The sequence below is a fragment of the Salvelinus fontinalis genome, chromosome 11 (assembly GCF_029448725.1).
Source record: "Salvelinus fontinalis isolate EN_2023a chromosome 11, ASM2944872v1, whole genome shotgun sequence".
Lineage (NCBI taxonomy): Eukaryota > Metazoa > Chordata > Actinopteri > Salmoniformes > Salmonidae > Salvelinus > Salvelinus fontinalis.
The window spans coordinates 2,702,781-2,723,603 of record NC_074675.1 but is presented as its reverse complement, the minus strand read 5'-3'; the positions used below and the strand labels follow the sequence as shown (position 1 = coordinate 2,723,603).

At 41.5% G+C, this 20,823-nt stretch overlaps 1 protein-coding gene across 4 annotated transcripts in view; it reads right to left on the bottom strand.

Moving 5' to 3' along the window:
• The window catches only part of LOC129864883 (PHD finger protein 21A-like), a 458,909-nt gene that overhangs the window by 436,378 nt on the left and 1,708 nt on the right, over positions 1-20,823 (bottom strand). Inside the window, exon 1 of one of the 4 annotated variants that reach the window (XM_055937184.1) lies at positions 20,153-20,823. This exon is cut by the window's right edge and continues 49 nt beyond it. The exons of the other annotated variants lie outside the window; for them this stretch is intronic. The gene's annotated coding sequence lies outside the window, so the exon portion shown is untranslated. The remainder of the gene's footprint in view (positions 1-20,152) is intronic. 4 annotated transcript variants of the gene reach the window in all.

Sequence of the window (20,823 nt, the reverse complement as noted above, 5' to 3'; positions counted from 1 at the left end):
TTAAAGGGTTCTGGTGTGGTTCTGTTTAAATGGTTCTGGTGTGGTTCTGTTTAAAGTCCTATGTGCACGAGGCACCCTATTCCCTACATAGGGCACTTCTTTTGACCAGAGTCCTATTGGCAGAAGGGTTTTATAACACACTGGCTGTCCCAAATGGCACCCTATTCCCCCATAGAGCTCTGAACAAAAGAAGTGCACTCGGTAGGGAATAGGGTGCCATTTGGAACAGCCAGTGTGTGTTAAAATCTTCTATTAACTTTCACAGTAGCATCCCTCTGTCTCTGTCTTCCAAGGTCAACCAAGCAGAACTACTAGTGCATCAGTGGCCAGCTGAGACCAGAGACACTACACAGATTATATTCAATCACTTCACCTCAACAGCCAATAACTGAAAGCACTTGGAAAAGCCCTATAATTATAATGTGTTGTTCACAGGCAACATGTCTTACATTCCTTGAAAGAGAGGACGAGAGGAGAGAGCAGAGGAGAGGAGGAGAGGAGAGGAGAGAGGAGGGAAGAGGAGAGGAGAGAGGAGGGCAGTCGAGAGGAGAGAGGCGTGCAGAGGAGAGGAGAGAGGCGTGTAGAGGAGAGGAGAGAGGAGGAGAGGAGGGAGGAGAGGAGAGGAGAGGAGAGAGGAGGGCAGAGGAGAGGAGAGAGGAGTGCAGAGGAGAGGAGAGAGGAGAGAGGAGGAGAGGAGAGAGGAGGAGAGGAGAGGAGAGGAGAGGAGAGAGGAGGGCAGAGGAGAGGAGAGAGGAGGGCAGAGGAGAGAGGAGTGCAGAGGAGAGGAGAGGAGAGAGGAGGGAAGAGGAGAGGAGAGAGGAGGGCAGAGGAGTGGAGAGAAGAGAAGAGGAGAGGAGAGAGGAGTGCAGAGCAGAGGAGAGGAGAGAGGAGGGAAGAGGAGAGGAGAGAGGAGGGAAGAGGAGAGGAGAGAGGAGGGCAGAGGAGAGAGGAGTGCAGAGGAGAGGAGAGGGCAGAGGAGAGGAGAGGAGGAGAGGAGAGAGGAGGGGAGAGAAGAGGGAAGAGGAGAGGAGAGAGGAGAGGAGGAGAGGAGGGAAGAGGAGAGGAGAGAGGAGAGGAGGAGAGGAGGGAAGAGGGGTGAGGAGAGGAGGAGAGGAGAGAAGAGGGGTGAGGAGAGGAGAGAGGGGGCAGACTTGCTTTGCCAATGTTAACATATTGCCAATAAAGCGCCTTGAATTGAATTTAATTGAGAAAGAGAGGAGGAGAGAGGGTGGCAGACGAGAGGAGGAGGAGAGGAGGAGAGGAGGGCCGAGGCAAGAAGAGAGGAGAGAGGAGGAGTAGTTCTACAGCTCTGTCTGTCTGTCTGTCTGTCTGTCTGTCTGTCTGTCTGTCTGTCTGTCTGTCTGTCTGAGTGGAGATCAAAGCAGACTGGTTTACCATAGAGGTAGTTCTACAGGTCCCTGTCTGTCTGTCTGTCTGTCTGTCTGTCTGTCTGTCTGTCTCGCTCTCTCTCGCTCTCTCTCTCTCGCTCTCTCTGTCTGTCTGTCTGTCTGTCTGTCTGTCTCTCTCTCTCTCTCTCTCTCTCTCTCTCTCTCTCTCTCTCTCTGTCTCTCTCTCTCTGTCTCTCTCTCTCTCTCTGCTATTCCCCCTATTACCACTAGAGGACAGTGTGGACTAAACCCTCCATCACCTCCACACTTCATGTCACACACTCTCATCCTCTTTGTGTGTTTTTTTCCCCCATTTCATTTTATACACATAAGTTTGTCCCAAATGACACCCTATTCTCTTGACAATACACTGTTCTGCTCAGAAGTAGTGCACTAGATAGGGTGCCACTTGGGACTCACTCGGAGCTGCTGAACCTCCTGCCTGTTGCTGGTAAACCTATGTGTTAATACGGATAATACAGTTCAACAGATGTATAGAAGGGAGGCAAAACGCTGAATATTCACTGAGGAAATATGACCGTATTTTAAAAGCCCTTTCTAGTGAATGGTGTAAACACACACACAGTAGCGGCCAGCTCTGTCGCTCCCGGGGGGCACTAACTTGGGCACGGCGCCCTGCTCTGTCCCTCCCGGGGGGCACTAGCGTGGGCACGGCGCCCAGCTCTGTCCCTCCCGGGGGGCACTAACGTGGGCACGGCAGCCAGCTCTGTCCCTCCCGGGGGGCACTAACGTGGGCACGGCGCCCTGCTCTGTCCCTCCCGGGGGGCACTAACGTGGGCACGGCGCCCTGCTCTGTCCCTCCCGGGGGGCACTAACGTGGGCACGGCGCCCAGCTCCCTTTATTTCCTGCCAGACTAGCAGTTTGCTCCCCAGAGCCACGACACATGCAGGCTCTCCATGCCAAAGCCCCTCTCTCTGTGTGTGTGTGTGTGTGTGTGTGTGTGTGTGTGTGTGTGTGTGTGTGTGTGTGTGTGTGTGTGTGTGTGTGTGTGTGTGTGTGTGTGTGTGTGTGTGTGTGTGTGTGTGTGTGTTTGTTTGTTTGTTTGTTTGTTTGTTTGTTTGTTTGTTTGCATACATTGACATACTATGCACACAGTGACATCGCTGGTGGCTGCTCCTTTGAACCCCCCCTTCAACATCTGGCCCCTGAGCCTACAGTTGTAAATCTGTCTCTATATATAACAGGATGGGCTGTGTCTCTATATATAACAGGATGGGCTGTGTCTCTATATATAACAGGATGGATGGGCTGTGTCTCTATATATAACAGGATGGGCTGTGTCTCTATATATAACAGGATGGGCTGTGTCTCTATATATAACAGGATGGGCTGTGTCTCTATATATAACAGGATGGACTGTGTCTCTATATATAACAGGATGGGCTGTGTCTCTATATATAACAGGATGGGCTGTGTCTCTATATATAACAGGATGGGCTGTGTCTCTATATATAACAGGATGGGCTGTGTCTCTATATATAACAGGATGGGCTGTGTCTCTATATATAACAGGATGGGCTGTGTCTCTATATATAACAGGATGGGCTGTGTCTCTATATATAACAGGATGGGCTGTGTCTCTATATATAACAGGATGGGCTGTGTCTCTATATATAACAGGATGGGCTGTGTCTCTATATATAACAGGATGGGCTGTGTCTCTATATATAACAGGATTGGGCTGTGTCTCTATATATAACAGGATGGGCTGTGTCTCTATATATAACAGGATGGGCTGTGTCTCTATATATAACAGGATGGGCTGTGTCTCTATATATAACAGGATGGGCTGTGTCTCTATATATAACAGGATGGGCTGTGTCTCTATATATAACAGGATGGGCTGTGTCTCTATATATAACAGGATGGGCTGTGTCTCTATATATAACAGGATGGATGGGCTGTGTCTCTATATATAACAGGATGGGCTGTGTCTCTATATATAACAGGATGGGCTGTGTCTCTATATATAACAGGATGGGCTGTGTCTCTATATATAACAGGATGGGCTGTGTCTCTATATATAACAGGATGGGCTGTGTCTCTATATATAACAGGATGGGCTGTGTCTCTATATATAACAGGATGGGCTGTGTCTCTATATATAACAGGATGGGCTGTGTCTCTATATATAACAGGATGGGCTGTGTCTCTATATATAACAGGATGGGCTGTGTCTCTATATATAACAGGATGGGCTGTGTCTCTATATATAACAGGATGGATGGGCTGTGTCTCTATATATAACAGGATGGGCTGTGTCTCTATATATAACAGGATGGGCTGTGTCTCTATATATAACAGGATGGGCTGTGTCTCTATATATAACAGGATGGGCTGTGTCTCTATATATAACAGGATGGGCTGTGTCTCTATATATAACAGGATGGGCTGTGTCTCTATATATAACAGGATGGGCTGTGTCTCTATATATAACAGGATGGGCTGTGTCTCTATATATAACAGGATGGGCTGTGTCTCTATATATAACAGGATGGGCTGTGTCTCTATATATAACAGGATGGGCTGTGTCTCTATATATAACAGGATGGGCTGTGTCTCTATATATAACAGGATGGGCTGTGTCTCTATATATAACAGGATGGATGGGCTGTGTCTCTATATATAACAGGATGGGCTGTGTCTCTATATATAACAGGATGGGCTGTGTCTCTATATATAACAGGATGGGCTGTGTCTCTATATATAACAGGATGGGCTGTGTCTCTATATATAACAGGATGGGCTGTGTCTCTATATATAACAGGATGGGCTGTGTCTCTATATATAACAGGATGGGCTGTGTCTCTATATATAACAGGATGGGCTGTGTCTCTATATATAACAGGATGGGCTGTGTCTCTATATATAACAGGATGGGCTGTGTCTCTATATATAACAGGATGGGCTGTGTCTCTATATATAACAGGATGGGCTGTGTCTCTATATATAACAGGATGGGCTGTGTCTCTATATATAACAGGATGGGCTGTGTCTCTATATATAACAGGATGGGCTGTGTCTCTATATATAACAGGATGGGCTGTGTCTCTATATATAACAGGATGGGCTGTGTCTCTATATATAACAGGATGGGCTGTGTCTCTATATATAACAGGATGGGCTGTGTCTCTATATATAACAGGATGGGCTGTGTCTCTATATATAACAGGATGATGGGCTGTGTCTCTATATATAACAGGATGGGCTGTGTCTCTATATATAACAGGATGGGCTGTGTCTCTATATATAACAGGATGGGCTGTGTCTCTATATATAACAGGATGGGCTGTGTCTCTATATATAACAGGATGGGCTGTGTCTCTATATATAACAGGATGGGCTGTGTCTCTATATATAACAGGATGGGCTGTGTCTCTATATATAACAGGATGGGCTGTGTCTCTATATATAACAGGATGGGCTGTGTCTCTATATATAACAGGATGGGCTGTGTCTCTATATATAACAGGATGGGCTGTGTCTCTATATATAACAGGATGGGCTGTGTCTCTATATATAACAGGATGGGCTGTGTCTCTATATATAACAGGATGGGCTGTGTCTCTATATATAACAGGATGGGCTGTGTCTCTATATATAACAGGATGGGCTGTGTCTCTATATATAACAGGATGGGCTGTGTCTCTATATATAACAGGATGGGCTGTGTCTCTATATATAACAGGATGGGCTGTGTCTCTATATATAACAGGATGGGCTGTGTCTCTATATATAACAGGATGGGCTGTGTCTCTATATATAACAGGATGGGCTGTGTCTCTATATATAACAGGATGGGCTGTGTCTCTATATATAACAGGATGGGCTGTGTCTCTATATATAACAGGATGGGCTGTGTCTCTATATATAACAGGATGGGCTGTGTCTCTATATATAACAGGATGGGCTGTGTCTCTATATATAACAGGATGGATGGGCTGTGTCTCTATATATAACAGGATGGGCTGTGTCTCTATATATAACAGGATGGGCTGTGTCTCTATATATAACAGGATGGGCTGTGTCTCTATATATAACAGGATGGGCTGTGTCTCTATATATAACAGGATGGGCTGTGTCTCTATATATAACAGGATGGGCTGTGTCTCTATATATAACAGGATGGGCTGTGTCTCTATATATAACAGGATGGGCTGTGTCTCTATATATAACAGGATGGGCTGTGTCTCTATATATAACAGGATGGGCTGTGTCTCTATATATAACAGGATGGGCTGTGTCTCTATATATAACAGGATGGGCTGTGTCTCTATATATAACAGGATGGGCTGTGTCTCTATATATAACAGGATGGGCTGTGTCTCTATATATAACAGGATGGGCTGTGTCTCTATATATAACAGGATGGGCTGTGTCTCTATATATAACAGGATGGGCTGTGTCTCTATATATAACAGGATGGGCTGTGTCTCTATATATAACAGGATGGGCTGTGTCTCTATATATAACAGGATGGGCTGTGTCTCTATATATAACAGGATGGGCTGTGTCTCTATATATAACAGGATGGGCTGTGTCTCTATATATAACAGGATGGGCTGTGTCTCTATATATAACAGGATGGATGGGCTGTGTCTCTATATATAACAGGATGGGCTGTGTCTCTATATATAACAGGATGGGCTGTGTCTCTATATATAACAGGATGGGCTGTGTCTCTATATATAACAGGATGGGCTGTGTCTCTATATATAACAGGATGGGCTGTGTCTCTATATATAACAGGATGGGCTGTGTCTCTATATATAACAGGATGGGCTGTGTCTCTATATATAACAGGATGGGCTGTGTCTCTATATATAACAGGATGGGCTGTGTCTCTATATATAACAGGATGGGCTGTGTCTCTATATATAACAGGATGGGCTGTGTCTCTATATATAACAGGATGGGCTGTGTCTCTATATATAACAGGATGGGCTGTGTCTCTATATATAACAGGATGGGCTGTGTCTCTATATATAACAGGATGGGCTGTGTCTCTATATATAACAGGATGGGCTGTGTCTCTATATATAACAGGATGGGCTGTGTCTCTATATATAACAGGATGGGCTGTGTCTCTATATATAACAGGATGGGCTGTGTCTCTATATATAACAGGATGGGCTGTGTCTCTATATATAACAGGATGGGCTGTGTCTCTATATATAACAGGATGGGCTGTGTCTCTATATATAACAGGATGGGCTGTGTCTCTATATATAACAGGATGGGCTGTGTCTCTATATATAACAGGATGGGCTGTGTCTCTATATATAACAGGATGGGCTGTGTCTCTATATATAACAGGATGGGCTGTGTCTCTATATATAACAGGATGGGCTGTGTCTCTATATATAACAGGATGGGCTGTGTCTCTATATATAACAGGATGGGCTGTGTCTCTATATATAACAGGATGGGCTGTGTCTCTATATATAACAGGATGGGCTGTGTCTCTATATATAACAGGATGGGCTGTGTCTCTATATATAACAGGATGGATGGGCTGTGTCTCTATATATAACAGGATGGGCTGTGTCTCTATATATAACAGGATGGGCTGTGTCTCTATATATAACAGGATGGGCTGTGTCTCTATATATAACAGGATGGGCTGTGTCTCTATATATAACAGGATGGGCTGTGTCTCTATATATAACAGGATGGGCTGTGTCTCTATATATAACAGGATGGGCTGTGTCTCTATATATAACAGGATGGGCTGTGTCTCTATATATAACAGGATGGGCTGTGTCTCTATATATAACAGGATGGGCTGTGTCTCTATATATAACAGGATGGGCTGTGTCTCTATATATAACAGGATGGGCTGTGTCTCTATATATAACAGGATGGGCTGTGTCTCTATATATAACAGGATGGGCTGTGTCTCTATATATAACAGGATGGGCTGTGTCTCTATATATAACAGGATGGGCTGTGTCTCTATATATAACAGGATGGGCTGTGTCTCTATATATAACAGGATGGGCTGTGTCTCTATATATAACAGGATGGGCTGTGTCTCTATATATAACAGGATGGGCTGTGTCTCTATATATAACAGGATGGGCTGTGTCTCTATATATAACAGGATGGGCTGTGTCTCTATATATAACAGGATGGGCTGTGTCTCTATATATAACAGGATGGGCTGTGTCTCTATATATAACAGGATGGGCTGTGTCTCTATATATAACAGGATGGGCTGTGTCTCTATATATAACAGGATGGGCTGTGTCTCTATATATAACAGGATGGGCTGTGTCTCTATATATAACAGGATGGGCTGTGTCTCTATATATAACAGGATGGGCTGTGTCTCTATATATAACAGGATGGGCTGTGTCTCTATATATAACAGGATGGGCTGTGTCTCTATATATAACAGGATGGGCTGTGTCTCTATATATAACAGGATTGGGCTGTGTCTCTATATATAACAGGATGGGCTGTGTCTCTATATATAACAGGATGGGCTGTGTCTCTATATATAACAGGATGGATGGGCTGTGTCTCTATATATAACAGGATGGGCTGTGTCTCTATATATAACAGGATGGGCTGTGTCTCTATATATAACAGGATGGATGGGCTGTGTCTCTATATATAACAGGATGGGCTGTGTCTCTATATATAACAGGATGGGCTGTGTCTCTATATATAACAGGATGGGCTGTGTCTCTATATATAACAGGATGGATGGGCTGTGTCTCTATATATAACAGGATGGGCTGTGTCTCTATATATAACAGGATGGGCTGTGTCTCTATATATAACAGGATGGGCTGTGTCTCTATATATAACAGGATGGGCTGTGTCTCTATATATAACAGGATGGGCTGTGTCTCTATATATAACAGGATGGGCTGTGTCTCTATATATAACAGGATGGGCTGTGTCTCTATATATAACAGGATGGGCTGTGTCTCTATATATAACAGGATGGGCTGTGTCTCTATATATAACAGGATGGGCTGTGTCTCTATATATAACAGGATGGATGCTGTGTCTCTATATATAACAGGATGGGCTGTGTCTCTATATATAACAGGATGGGCTGTGTCTCTATATATAACAGGATGGGCTGTGTCTCTATATATAACAGGATGGGCTGTGTCTCTATATATAACAGGATGGGCTGTGTCTCTATATATAACAGGATGGGCTGTGTCTCTATATATAACAGGATGGGCTGTGTCTCTATATATAACAGGATGGGCTGTGTCTCTATATATAACAGGATGGGCTGTGTCTCTATATATAACAGGATGGGCTGTGTCTCTATATATAACAGGATGTGGGCTGTGTCTCTATATATAACAGGATGGGCTGTGTCTCTATATATAACAGGATGGGCTGTGTCTCTATATATAACAGGATGGGCTGTGTCTCTATATATAACAGGATGGGCTGTGTCTCTATATATAACAGGATGGGCTGTGTCTCTATATATAACAGGATGGGCTGTGTCTCTATATATAACAGGATGGGCTGTGTCTCTATATATAACAGGATGGGCTGTGTCTCTATATATAACAGGATGGGCTGTGTCTCTATATATAACAGGATGGGCTGTGTCTCTATATATAACAGGATGGGCTGTGTCTCTATATATAACAGGATGGGCTGTGTCTCTATATATAACAGGATGGGCTGTGTCTCTATATATAACAGGATGGGCTGTGTCTCTATATATAACAGGATGGATGGGCTGTGTCTCTATATATAACAGGATGGGCTGTGTCTCTATATATAACAGGATGGGCTGTGTCTCTATATATAACAGGATGGGCTGTGTCTCTATATATAACAGGATGGGCTGTGTCTCTATATATAACAGGATGGGCTGTGTCTCTATATATAACAGGATGGGCTGTGTCTCTATATATAACAGGATGGGCTGTGTCTCTATATATAACAGGATGGGCTGTGTCTCTATATATAACAGGATGGGCTGTGTCTCTATATATAACAGGATGGATGGGCTGTGTCTCTATATATAACAGGATGGGCTGTGTCTCTATATATAACAGGATGGGCTGTGTCTCTATATATAACAGGATGGGCTGTGTCTCTATATATAACAGGATGGGCTGTGTCTCTATATATAACAGGATGGGCTGTGTCTCTATATATAACAGGATGGGCTGTGTCTCTATATATAACAGGATGGGCTGTGTCTCTATATATAACAGGATGGGCTGTGTCTCTATATATAACAGGATGGGCTGTGTCTCTATATATAACAGGATGGGCTGTGTCTCTATATATAACAGGATGGGCTGTGTCTCTATATATAACAGGATGGGCTGTGTCTCTATATATAACAGGATGGGCTGTGTCTCTATATATAACAGGATGGGCTGTGTCTCTATATATAACAGGATGGGCTGTGTCTCTATATATAACAGGATGGGCTGTGTCTCTATATATAACAGGATGGGCTGTGTCTCTATATATAACAGGATGGGCTGTGTCTCTATATATAACAGGATGGGCTGTGTCTCTATATATAACAGGATGGGCTGTGTCTCTATATATAACAGGATGGGCTGTGTCTCTATATATAACAGGATGGGCTGTGTCTCTATATATAACAGGATGGGCTGTGTCTCTATATATAACAGGATGGGCTGTGTCTCTATATATAACAGGATGGGCTGTGTCTCTATATATAACAGGATGGGCTGTGTCTCTATATATAACAGGATGGGCTGTGTCTCTATATATAACAGGATGGGCTGTGTCTCTATATATAACAGGATGGGCTGTGTCTCTATATATAACAGGATGGGCTGTGTCTCTATATATAACAGGATGGGCTGTGTCTCTATATATAACAGGATGGGCTGTGTCTCTATATATAACAGGATGGGCTGTGTCTCTATATATAACAGGATGGATGGGCTGTGTCTCTATATATAACAGGATGGGCTGTGTCTCTATATATAACAGGATGGGCTGTGTCTCTATATATAACAGGATGGGCTGTGTCTCTATATATAACAGGATGGGCTGTGTCTCTATATATAACAGGATGGGCTGTGTCTCTATATATAACAGGATGGTGGGCTGTGTCTCTATATATAACAGGATGGGCTGTGTCTCTATATATAACAGGATGGGCTGTGTCTCTATATATAACAGGATGGGCTGTGTCTCTATATATAACAGGATGGATGGGCTGTGTCTCTATATATAACAGGATGGGCTGTGTCTCTATATATAACAGGATGGGCTGTGTCTCTATATATAACAGGATGGGCTGTGTCTCTATATATAACAGGATGGGCTGTGTCTCTATATATAACAGGATGGGCTGTGTCTCTATATATAACAGGATGGGCTGTGTCTCTATATATAACAGGATGGGCTGTGTCTCTATATATAACAGGATGGGCTGTGTCTCTATATATAACAGGATGGGCTGTGTCTCTATATATAACAGGATGGGCTGTGTCTCTATATATAACAGGATGGGCTGTGTCTCTATATATAACAGGATGGGCTGTGTCTCTATATATAACAGGATGGGCTGTGTCTCTATATATAACAGGATGGGCTGTGTCTCTATATATAACAGGATGGGCTGTGTCTCTATATATAACAGGATGGGCTGTGTCTCTATATATAACAGGATGGGCTGTGTCTCTATATATAACAGGATGGGCTGTGTCTCTATATATAACAGGATGGGCTGTGTCTCTATATATAACAGGATGGGCTGTGTCTCTATATATAACAGGATGGGCTGTGTCTCTATATATAACAGGATGGGCTGTGTCTCTATATATAACAGGATGGGCTGTGTCTCTATATATAACAGGATGGGCTGTGTCTCTATATATAACAGGATGGGCTGTGTCTCTATATATAACAGGATGGGCTGTGTCTCTATATATAACAGGATGGGCTGTGTCTCTATATATAACAGGATGGGCTGTGTCTCTATATATAACAGGATGGGCTGTGTCTCTATATATAACAGGATGGGCTGTGTCTCTATATATAACAGGATGGGCTGTGTCTCTATATATAACAGGATGGGCTGTGTCTCTATATATAACAGGATGGTGGCTGTGTCTCTATATATAACAGGATGGGCTGTGTCTCTATATATAACAGGATGGGCTGTGTCTCTATATATAACAGGATGGGCTGTGTCTCTATATATAACAGGATGGGCTGTGTCTCTATATATAACAGGATGGGCTGTGTCTCTATATATAACAGGATGGGCTGTGTCTCTATATATAACAGGATGGGCTGTGTCTCTATATATAACAGGATGGGCTGTGTCTCTATATATAACAGGATGGGCTGTGTCTCTATATATAACAGGATGGGCTGTGTCTCTATATATAACAGGATGGTGGCTGTGTCTCTATATATAACAGGATGGGCTGTGTCTCTATATATAACAGGATGGGCTGTGTCTCTATATATAACAGGATGGGCTGTGTCTCTATATATAACAGGATGGGCTGTGTCTCTATATATAACAGGATGGGCTGTGTCTCTATATATAACAGGATGGATGGCTGTGTCTCTATATATAACAGGATGGGCTGTGTCTCTATATATAACAGGATGGGCTGTGTCTCTATATATAACAGGATGGTGGGCTGTGTCTCTATATATAACAGGATGGGCTGTGTCTCTATATATAACAGGATGGGCTGTGTCTCTATATATAACAGGATGGGCTGTGTCTCTATATATAACAGGATGGGCTGTGTCTCTATATATAACAGGATGGACTGTGTCTCTATATATAACAGGATGGGCTGTGTCTCTATATATAACAGGATGGGCTGTGTCTCTATATATAACAGGATGGGCTGTGTCTCTATATATAACAGGATGGGCTGTGTCTCTATATATAACAGGATGGGCTGTGTCTCTATATATAACAGGATGGGCTGTGTCTCTATATATAACAGGATGGATGGGCTGTGTCTCTATATATAACAGGATGGATGGGCTGTGTCTCTATATATAACAGGATGGGCTGTGTCTCTATATATAACAGGATGGGCTGTGTCTCTATATATAACAGGATGGGCTGTGTCTCTATATATAACAGGATGGGCTGTGTCTCTATATATAACAGGATGGATGGGCTGTGTCTCTATATATAACAGGATGGGCTGTGTCTCTATATATAACAGGATGGGCTGTGTCTCTATATATAACAGGATGGGCTGTGTCTCTATATATAACAGGATGGGCTGTGTCTCTATATATAACAGGATGGGCTGTGTCTCTATATATAACAGGATGGGCTGTGTCTCTATATATAACAGGATGGGCTGTGTCTCTATATATAACAGGATGGGCTGTGTCTCTATATATAACAGGATGGGCTGTGTCTCTATATATAACAGGATGGGCTGTGTCTCTATATATAACAGGATGGGCTGTGTCTCTATATATAACAGGATGGGCTGTGTCTCTATATATAACAGGATGGGCTGTGTCTCTATATATAACAGGATGGATGGGCTGTGTCTCTATATATAACAGGATGGGCTGTGTCTCTATATATAACAGGATGGGCTGTGTCTCTATATATAACAGGATGGGCTGTGTCTCTATATATAACAGGATGGGCTGTGTCTCTATATATAACAGGATGGGCTGTGTCTCTATATATAACAGGATGGATGGGCTGTGTCTCTATATATAACAGGATGGGCTGTGTCTCTATATATAACAGGATGGGCTGTGTCTCTATATATAACAGGATGGGCTGTGTCTCTATATATAACAGGATGGGCTGTGTCTCTATATATAACAGGATGGGCTGTGTCTCTATATATAACAGGATGGATGGGCTGTGTCTCTATATATAACAGGATGGGCTGTGTCTCTATATATAACAGGATGGATGGGCTGTGTCTCTATATATAACAGGATGGATGGCTGTGTCTCTATATATAACAGGATGGATGGCTGTGTCTCTATATATAACAGGATGGATGGGCTGTGTCTCTATATATAACAGGATGGGCTGTGTCTCTATATATAACAGGATGGATGGGCTGTGTCTCTATATATAACAGGATGGATGCTGTGTCTCTATATATAACAGGATGGGCTGTGTCTCTATATATAACAGGATGGATGGACTGTGTCTCTATATATAACAGGATGGGCTGTGTCTCTATATATAACAGGATGGGCTGTGTCTCTATATATAACAGGATGGGCTGTGTCTCTATATATAACAGGATGGGCTGTGTCTCTATATATAACAGGATGGGCTGTGTCTCTATATATAACAGGATGGGCTGTGTCTCTATATATAACAGGATGGGCTGTGTCTCTATATATAACAGGATGGGCTGTGTCTCTATATATAACAGGATGGGCTGTGTCTCTATATATAACAGGATGGGCTGTGTCTCTATATATAACAGGATGGGCTGTGTCTCTATATATAACAGGATGGGCTGTGTCTCTATATATAACAGGATGGGCTGTGTCTCTATATATAACAGGATGGGCTGTGTCTCTATATATAACAGGATGGGCTGTGTCTCTATATATAACAGGATGGGCTGTGTCTCTATATATAACAGGATGGGCTGTGTCTCTATATATAACAGGATGGGCTGTGTCTCTATATATAACAGGATGGGCTGTGTCTCTATATATAACAGGATGGGCTGTGTCTCTATATATAACAGGATGGGCTGTGTCTCTATATATAACAGGATGGGCTGTGTCTCTATATATAACAGGATGGGCTGTGTCTCTATATATAACAGGATGGGCTGTGTCTCTATATATAACAGGATGGGCTGTGTCTCTATATATAACAGGATGGATGGGCTGTGTCTCTATATATAACAGGATGGGCTGTGTCTCTATATATAACAGGATGGGCTGTGTCTCTATATATAACAGGATGGGCTGTGTCTCTATATATAACAGGATGGGCTGTGTCTCTATATATAACAGGATGGGCTGTGTCTCTATATATAACAGGATGGGCTGTGTCTCTATATATAACAGGATGGGCTGTGTCTCTATATATAACAGGATGGGCTGTGTCTCTATATATAACAGGATGGACTGTGTCTCTATATATAACAGGATGGGCTGTGTCTCTATATATAACAGGATGGGCTGTGTCTCTATATATAACAGGATGGGCTGTGTCTCTATATATAACAGGATGGGCTGTGTCTCTATATATAACAGGATGGATGGACTGTGTCTCTATATATAACAGGATGGATGGCTGTGTCTCTATATATAACAGGATGGGCTGTGTCTCTATATATAACAGGATGGGCTGTGTCTCTATATATAACAGGATGGATGGGCTGTGTCTCTATATATAACAGGATGGGCTGTGTCTCTATATATAACAGGATGGGCTGTGTCTCTATATATAACAGGATGGGCTGTGTCTCTATATATAACAGGATGGGCTGTGTCTCTATATATAACAGGATGGACTGTGTCTCTATATATAACAGGATGGGCTGTGTCTCTATATATAACAGGATGGGCTGTGTCTCTATATATAACAGGATGGGCTGTGTCTCTATATATAACAGGATGGGCTGTGTCTCTATATATAACAGGATGGGCTGTGTCTCTATATATAACAGGATGGGCTGTGTCTCTATATATAACAGGATGGATGGGCTGTGTCTCTATATATAACAGGATGGATGGGCTGTGTCTCTATATATAACAGGATGGGCTGTGTCTCTATATATAACAGGATGGGCTGTGTCTCTATATATAACAGGATGGGCTGTGTCTCTATATATAACAGGATGGGCTGTGTCTCTATATATAACAGGATGGATGGGCTGTGTCTCTATATATAACAGGATGGGCTGTGTCTCTATATATAACAGGATGGGCTGTGTCTCTATATATAACAGGATGGGCTGTGTCTCTATATATAACAGGATGGGCTGTGTCTCTATATATAACAGGATGGGCTGTGTCTCTATATATAACAGGATGGGCTGTGTCTCTATATATAACAGGATGGGCTGTGTCTCTATATATAACAGGATGGGCTGTGTCTCTATATATAACAGGATGGGCTGTGTCTCTATATATAACAGGATGGGCTGTGTCTCTATATATAACAGGATGGGCTGTGTCTCTATATATAACAGGATGGGCTGTGTCTCTATATATAACAGGATGGGCTGTGTCTCTATATATAACAGGATGGATGGGCTGTGTCTCTATATATAACAGGATGGACTGTGTCTCTATATATAACAGGATGGGCTGTGTCTCTATATATAACAGGATGGGCTGTGTCTCTATATATAACAGGATGGGCTGTGTCTCTATATATAACAGGATGGGCTGTGTCTCTATATATAACAGGATGGATGGGCTGTGTCTCTATATATAACAGGATGGGCTGTGTCTCTATATATAACAGGATGGGCTGTGTCTCTATACATAACAGGATGGACTGTGTCTCTATATATAACAGGATGGGCTGTGTCTCTATATATAACAGGATGGGCTGTGTCTCTATATATAACAGGATGGGCTGTGTCTCTATATATAACAGGATGGGCTGTGTCTCTATATATAACAGGATGGGCTGTGTCTCTATATATAACAGGATGGGCTGTGTCTCTATATATAACAGGATGGGCTGTGTCTCTATATATAACAGGATGGATGGACTGTGTCTCTATATATAACAGGATGGGCTGTGTCTCTATATATAACAGGATGGGCTGTGTCTCTATATATAACAGGATGGGCTGTGTCTCTATATATAACAGGATGGACTGTGTCTCTATATATAACAGGATGGATGGACTGTGTCTCTATATATAACAGGATGGATGGACTGTGTCTCTATATATAACAGGATGGGCTGTGTCTCTATATATAACAGGATGGGCTGTGTCTCTATATATAACAGGATGGATGGGCTGTGTCTCTATATATAACAGGATGGGCTGTGTCTCTATATATAACAGGATGGGCTGTGTCTCTATATATAACAGGATGGGCTGTGTCTCTATATATAACAGGATGGGCTGTGTCTCTATATATAACAGGATGGATGGACTGTGTCTCTATATATAACAGGATGGGCTGTGTCTCTATATATAACAGGATGGGCTGTGTCTCTATATATAACAGGATGGGCTGTGTCTCTATATATAACAGGATGGGCTGTGTCTCTATATATAACAGGATGGGCTGTGTCTCTATATATAACAGGATGGGCTGTGTCTCTATATATAACAGGATGGATGGGCTGTGTCTCTATATATAACAGGATGGATGGGCTGTGTCTCTATATATAACAGGATGGGCTGTGTCTCTATATATAACAGGATGGGCTGTGTCTCTATATATAACAGGATGGGCTGTGTCTCTATATATAACAGGATGGGCTGTGTCTCTATATATAACAGGATGGATGGGCTGTGTCTCTATATATAACAGGATGGGCTGTGTCTCTATATATAACAGGATGGGCTGTGTCTCTATATATAACAGGATGGGCTGTGCCTCTATATATAACAGGATGGGCTGTGTCTCTATATATAACAGGATGGGCTGTGTCTCTATATATAACAGGATGGGCTGTGTCTCTATATATAACAGGATGGGCTGTGTCTCTATATATAACAGGATGGGCTGTGTCTCTATATATAACAGGATGGGCTGTGTCTCTATATATAACAGGATGGGCTGTGTCTCTATATATAACAGGATGGGCTGTGTCTCTATATATAACAGGATGGGCTGTGTCTCTATATATAATAGGATGGGCTGTGTCTCTATATATAACAGGATGGATGGGCTGTGTCTCTATATATAACAGGATGGACTGTGTCTCTATATATAACAGGATGGGCTGTGTCTCTATATATAACAGGATGGACTGTGTCTCTATATATAACAGGATGGACTGTGTCTCTATATATAACAGGATGGGCTGTGTCTCTATATATAACAGGATGGATGGGCTGTGTCTCTATATATAACAGGATGGGCTGTGTCTCTATATATAACAGGATGGGCTGTGTCTCTATACATAACAGGATGGACTGTGTCTCTATATATAACAGGATGGGCTGTGTCTCTATATATAACAGGATGGGCTGTGTCTCTATATATAACAGGATGGATGGGCTGTGTCTCTATATATAACAGGATGGGCTGTGTCTCTATATATAACAGGATGGATGGACTGTGTCTCTATATATAACAGGATGGATGGACTGTGTCTCTATATATAACAGGATGGATGGACTGTGTCTCTATATATAACAGGATGGATGGGCTGTGTCTCTATATATAACAGGATGGGCTGTGTCTCTATATATAACAGGATGGATGGGCTGTGTCTCTATATATAACAGGATGGATGGACTGTGTCTCTATATATAACAGGATGGGCTGTGTCTCTATATATAACAGGATGGATGGACTGTGTCTCTATATATAACAGGATGGGCTGTGTCTCTATATATAACAGGATGGGCTGTGTCTCTATATATAACAGGATGGGCTGTGTCTCTATATATAACAGGATGGGCTGTGTCTCTATATATAACAGGATGGGCTGTGTCTCTATATATAACAGGATGGGCTGTGTCTCTATATATAACAGGATGGGCTGTGTCTCTATATATAACAGGATGGGCTGTGTCTCTATATATAACAGGATGGGCTGTGTCTATATATAACAGGATGGGCTGTGTCTCTATATATAACAGGATGGGCTGTGTCTCTATATATAACAGGATGGGCTGTGTCTCTATATATAACAGGATGGGCTGTGTCTCTATATATAACAGGATGGGCTGTGTCTCTATATATAACAGGATGGGCTGTGTCTCTATATATAACAGGATGGGCTGTGTCTCTATATATAACAGGATGGGCTGTGTCTCTATATATAACAGGATGGGCTGTGTCTCTATATATAACAGGATGGGCTGTGTCTCTATATATAACAGGATGGGCTGTGTCTCTATATATAACAGGATGGGCTGTGTCTCTATATATAACAGGATGGGCTGTGTCTCTATATATAACAGGATGGGCTGTGTCTCTATATATAACAGGATGGGCTGTGTCTCTATATATAACAGGATGGGCTGTGTCTCTATATATAACAGGATGGATGGGCTGTGTCTCTATATATAACAGGATGGGCTGTGTCTCTATATATAACAGGATGGGCTGTGTCTCTATATATAACAGGATGGGCTGTGTCTCTATATATAACAGGATGGGCTGTGTCTCTATATATAACAGGATGGGCTGTGTCTCTATATATAACAGGATGGGCTGTGTCTCTATATATAACAGGATGGGCTGTGTCTCTATATATAACAGGATGGGCTGTGTCTCTATATATAACAGGATGGGCTGTGTCTCTATATATAACAGGATGGATGGGCTGTGTCTCTATATATAACAGGATGGATGGGCTGTGTCTCTATATATAACTGTAGTAGTGGTATATTAGTAGTATAGTAGTAGTACAGTGGCAGTATATTAGTAGTATTCTAGTAGTAGTAACAGTATAGTACCTCTCTCCTACTGTAACGCTGTAACACATCTCCTACTATAGTTCCATAGTATTCTAGTAGTACAGTAGTAGTATAGCAGTAGTATAGTAGTAGTATAGTTGTAGTATAGTAGTAGTATTCTAGTAGTAACAGTGTAGTACCTCTCTCCTACTATAATGATGTAACACGTCTCCTACTATAGTTCCATAGTATTCTAGTAGTAGTATAGTAGTAGTATAGTAGTAGTATATTAGTAGTATAGTAGTAGTATAGCAGTAGTACAGTAGTAGTATAGCAGTAGTATAGTAGTAGTATAGTTGTGGTATAGTAGTAGTATTCTAGTAGTAACAGTGTAGTACCTCTCTCCTACTATAATGATGTAACACGTCTCCTACTATAGTTCCTATAGCATTCTAGTAGTACAGTAGTAGTAGTATAGCAGTAGTCTTGCAGTAGTATAGTAGTAGCATATTAGTAGTATAGTAGTAGTATAGCAGTAGTATAGTAGTAGTATAGTAGTAGTATATTGGTAGTATAGTAGTAGTATAGTAGTAGTAGTATAGTAGTAGTATAGTAGTGTAGTAGTGTAGTAGTATAGTAGTGGTATATTAGTAGTATAGCGGTAGTATAGTAGTAGTATAGTAGTAGTATAGTGGTAGTATATTAGTAGTATAGTAGTAGTATAGTAGTAGTATATTAGTAGTATAGCAGTAGCATAGTGGTAGTATAGTAGTAGTATAGTAGCAGTACAGTGGTAGTATAGTTGTAGTATAGTAGTGTTGTAGTGTAGTAGTATAGTAGTAGTATATTAGTAGTATAGTGGTAGTATAGCGGTAGTATACTAGTAGTATAGTAGTGGTATATTAGTAGTATAGTAGTAGTATAGTAGTAGTATAGCAGTAGTATAGTAGTAGTATAGTAGTAGTATAGTGGTAGTATAGTGGTAGTATATCAGTAGTATAGTAGCAGTATAGTAGTAGTATAGCAGTAGTATAATAGTAGTATAGTAGTAGTATAGTAGTGGTATTCTAGTAGTAACAGTGTAGTACCTCTCTTCTACTGTAAGGATGTAGCACCGCCCCTCCTATAGTTCCCATAGTATTCTAGTAGTATAGCAGTAGTATAGTAGTAGTATAGCAGTAGTATAGTAGTAGTATAGTAGTGGTATTCTAGTAGTAACAGTGTAGTACCTCTCTCCTACTGTAAGGCTGTAGCAATAGTATAGTAGTATTCTAGTAGTAGTATAGTAGTAGTATAGTAGTAGTGTAGTAGTATAGTAGTAGTATATTAGTAGTATAGTAGTAGTATAGCGGTAGTACAGTAGCAGTATAGTAGTAGCATAGTAGTAGTATATTAGTAGTATAGTAGCAGTATATTAGTAGTATAGTAGTAGTATAGTAGTGGTATATTGGTAGCATAGTAGCAGTATAGCAGTAGTATAGTAGTAGTATAGTGGTAGTATAGTAGTAGTATATTAGTAGTATAGTAGCAGTATATTAGTAGTATAGTAGTAGTATAGCAGTGGTATATTGGTAGTATAGTAGCAGTATAGCAGTAGTATAGTAGTAGTATAGTAGTAGTATAGTGGTAGTATAGTAGTAGTATAGTAGTGGTATTCTAGTAGTAACAGTGTAGTACCTCTCTTCTACTGTAAGGATGTAGCACCGCCCCTCCTATAGTTCCCATAGTATTCTAGTAGTATAGCAGTAGTATAGTAGTAGTATAGTGGTAGTATAGTAGTAGTATAGTTGTAGTATAGTAGTAGTATTCTAGTAGTAACAGTGTAGTACCTCTCTCCTACTATAATGATGTAACACGTCTCCTACTATAGTTCCTATAGCATTCTAGTAGTACAGTAGTA